Below are 4,415 nucleotides of genomic sequence, written 5' to 3' on the forward strand. Positions count from 1 at the left end.
ATCACGGGACAACCACAGATTTATCTTTCCCTCGTCACAAGGAGTTTGTCATCCTATTTTTACTCTAATCCAGGGGTGGGGGACTCTAAATTGCGTCCTCAACATGTCTTGAAGTTCTCCAGAGGCCTGGTAATGAACTGATCATTTGATTCCGGTGTGTTGACCCAGGGTGAGATCTAAAACCTGCAGGAGACGGGGCCTTGAGGCTGGAGTTCCCCACCCCTGCTCTAGTCCAATATGATAAAAGCTATCTTGGCTTGTACTAACTGCTAATGGAAGGAATCCGGTCTTTGGGTGATGACGTGATGAATCCTGCTTCCAGGCCCAAAGTACTCTGTGTTTAATAAGGCTTTTGTGTTTTTTACATGTTTTAATGCTTTGTGTCTTGTTCTATTTAATCTCAACAAGCCCTAAAAACAGTCAGTGATCACTGTCGGCCTCTCTCGGGTTTTATTACCACTAATCATTTTAAAGCTCAATTTTCAAAACCTTATGATGTAACTGCAGCCCAGCCCATGCAGCAGTATATTAATAACTAACCTCGTATTGTGGATGGATTATCTCACCTGTTCTCCCAACTGAAGTTCGGTCCATTTACCGCATCCTTCCATGCGATTGCGTTTGTCCTGAACCTTCGGGAACACTCACGTTAACTTTGAGTGGAAAAAAGTTAGCGTTCATCGTCTAGCTTCACTGTTTATATTATGCTAACTATAGCTGTGTCGCTAGCGATCAAGTAGCACATCATTACATACCAGCTAACCCAATTTCAGTAACCCTACAAACGTCACTGCTATTTTGTTTTCTGTCTTTATTTATGTTGGAAGTGATAGCAGAGCTGTACGTTTTAATTTGTTTTGTAAATCTCTCAGTCACAACATGGTATATTTTATATTTAGATGGAAACTAGCGAGCTAACTCCCTGCTAACTTCTAACTCCGTTACATTTCATAAATTTGGTTTTCATGGATGCCTGGATGTTAAACTTAATTGTTACACCTGGTAGAGCAACAACGCTGATCATTTTATTACAGATAAAAGGAGTTGGACAGTTTTAACTCTCAGTGACGCCGCAGTGATTGTGTGACTTAGGGACCTGCAGCGGAGTTTAGGCCCAGGCACGACTAATGACGTAAGACTTAAAGATCGGATTGGTTGTGGTTCTTGTAAACACAAACCCCAAACATCTGGCATCAAAGCAACACAAATGTGTGACTCCTCCCTGACAGAGGTAACTCTGGGCAGTGTTCAACTTCCCCAAGACAGAGAAGAGCAAAGTTGTCTCTGATGTTCATTCATGCAACATTGTGTTTTCATGCTGTTTACCATTCAAAAATGAAGGATAAACAGTTATATTAATGGTTCGTGATAAAGTGAATGAAACATCAGTTAACTAATATCTGTATGTTTTCATTCATTTTTCATAACCGCAGTGAAGCTTGAGCTTGCTGTGCTCAAACAGATTTATTCCCCCACAGTGCTTCACAGGACAGTTCTGTCACAGAGGTCCCATTCAGTGCATTAAGAGGCAGAATAATTATCTAGCAGCTATGAGCTGACTGCAGTGGCTCATGCTTTTAGATATCGATACTGTGGAAAATGTAGAAATCGAACTGATTTTGTTTTTATCCCAATATTTGAGCATTAAATCATTAGATGATAATAAGAAAAATCTCATTAAACTGAGACTTTTTATTTCAGAAAGTCTCAATTTTCCAAGAGGTCACACAATGTTTTTAAAAGACAACTGGCTCAGCACCAGTGTCCAGATGTTTCTGTTTTCAGGGTCCTGATGATGGATGAATGTTGGGATGTTGGTTTTTCTTTGGAAACAGGGTTAATAGGTTGAAGCAGCAGCAGTCCTCCTCTGCTTCATGCAGGAGTCTCTGGAAGAGATCGTGGATCCTTTATTTGAAATATAAAGGCACTGGGCCCGGTTCACTGATATATTTGTAGAAATTGTTTTTACTTTCTGTACGAAATAATCAAGATCTCAAAATCTCGGGTGCCGGTTTAGCTCAGCGTGTTGAGCGGGCGCCCGCATGCCATATGGCAGAACGGCCAGCCCAGGTTCAAGTACGACCTGCAGCCCTTTGCCGCATGTCTTCCCCCTTCTCTCTCTGCCCCTGCTTTTCTGTTGTTTCTTCACTGATCTGTCTAATAAAGCTGAAAAAGGCCAATAAAATAAAATAAAATCTCAAAATCTCTTGACTCATCACAAGTGTTGTAAATTTAAAAGCTTGTTTTGAAAGTGCTGTTGTGTTGTTTATTTCAGGTCCTCAGAATTTTTATCTTCATGAGTTTGAATTATGAAAAAAAACTCTTGTTAAGCTCGTTAAGTAAATTAGTGTGTATAAGAGCAAACACACACACACAGAAACATGTACAAGTGCAAGAAATTGAGCATGAACAGTGATTTACACCAACACACTCAGCACATAATATCACTAAATGCTCGACTGTCCCCAGACACCTATCACTCAGGGGCCCACCCAATGAGCGAGAACAGAAGAAGGAATATGCCTGAATATGGAAGTCAGCAGGAATACCTGAATAAGGAATGATCTAGATTTTTTAAATGGTACATTTCCGTCTATTAAAAATACCAAATTCATAGAATAATGGAAATCAAAAACTTGATTAATAAAATGTTAGTAAATTTCACTCTTTGCCGTTTTAATCAAGTTAAATCCAGTGAATTCATTTTCATGGCAGTTTCATGGCAGAAGTCTAAAGGCCAACCCGACTCGGTTTTACGCTCTGTGCATCTAATTACTCTCAGCAAGCATCGCTGGTAATGTTTAAACCTGAGTGAGCGTCACAATGTTAAACTAAGTTCTGGGGACACAGATCGTCCCCAGAACCTCTGCTAAAAGACATTTTGGAGTATGTTTATATGGTGGTGAGAAGGCTGACGTACACTCAGGAAGGTTATATTACTCATTTGGTTTGTCTTTAGCTGGATTACTCAAAGTTTGGAAAATTTGCATGAAAACTTCTAAAATGGAGACCTTTAAAAAACCAGCTGAGTGTACACATTTATTTATGAATGTGGATAAATATGAGTCTGGGAGCGCGTTTTGGTCTGAGAACTAAAACCTGTTCAGCAGATGCTAACACAGGAACACCCACATACACCCATACACACTGGTTCTTTCATCCTTTGAGTGTTACCTCAGTAAGTCAGCTGGCTCATTACAAACAGCACAGGTGGGTGATGTTACCTGGTTGGGGATGTGCAGGTTGAAGTCTAATCCACAGACAAACTCTGAATGATGCTCTACGGTATCCAGGAGAGGCTGTTGTCGGCTATAATCCCAAAACCTACAAACACACACACACACACAAATATTTGATCATTTTCAAGCTGCAGCATGTCAAAGACAAACGAAGAGCTCAGTGTTTTTCCATTCAATGCAATGACAAACTGCTGAGGAGGAGGAGGAGAGGGACGAAGAGAAAAAGATGTTAGAAGTTTAGGTAACAGAGTGGGACCAAAGCGACGACCCCAAGTGTTCTCTGTGCTGTTTATAGCTAAAGATATGGTGCATCATTATTTCATCACCATTCATTCATTCATTCATGTTTCTGCCATAGACTACACACCTATGCTTATTATTCAGGTGCGACTAGAGAGATTTTGCATGATTCACAGTTCAAAATAATTCTTATTTATGAGGCCACCCTCCCTTCCATAACATCCATAACAAAACAAAACAGTAAGATGCATATTGCATAAAAAAGGTGCTTAATGACCACAGAGGATCCTTCAAGCTTTTTTGCAATGCCAGGTCTCAGATCAAGAAGCATCCCGACAGCATGCGCTGTGGAGACAGAATGCCAGAAACCAACTCAAAGTTCACTTCATCATTATTGTGCACTGATTCTAAAATCCTATTATACTACGAGCAAAAGAAAAGGAAGAACCAGAGTTGATGCTTTAAAGGCTTAAAGAGGAGATGTGAGTGAGAGAGCAATCTCCAAAATGAGGTTATGAAAAATAAAGACGTGACAGAGCGAGCGAGGTAAGTGCAAATAAAACACAGTATCCAGACCCCAGCACGGCGGCCAATCACTCTAATTGAAAGACTACTTCTCTTTCTGGTTGTAAGTGTGTGTGTGTGTGTGTGTGTGTGTGTGTGTGTGTGTAAGTGTGTGTGAGTGTGTCTGGTGGGTTTCATGGTTAAGCCCTGACGCAGGCAAACCCCACTCCCCAGACTCATCCACTTTTGCAAATGTAATAAATTCATTTTACAGACGGGTAGGAACACCAGTCAGGCGAGGAAAACACTGCAGCTCTCCGGCTTCCATATAGCCCATATTAATACTGACAACACTCACACACACTCACACACCACTCACTCACACACACACACACACACACACACTCACACACACACGCACACACACACACT

The 4,415-nt window shown here is 40.9% G+C and overlaps 1 protein-coding gene across 3 annotated transcripts in view; it reads left to right on the forward strand.

Moving 5' to 3' along the window:
- pex7 (peroxisomal biogenesis factor 7) overlaps nt 1–4,415 on the forward strand; it is a 53,779-nt gene that overhangs the window by 34,229 nt on the left and 15,135 nt on the right. The window lies entirely within an intron of this gene.

This window comes from Haplochromis burtoni, unplaced genomic scaffold (genome assembly GCF_018398535.1).
Source record: "Haplochromis burtoni strain Fernald_Lab_line unplaced genomic scaffold, NCSU_Asbu1 Contig_203, whole genome shotgun sequence".
In the NCBI taxonomy this organism is placed as follows: Eukaryota; Metazoa; Chordata; class Actinopteri; order Cichliformes; family Cichlidae; genus Haplochromis; species Haplochromis burtoni.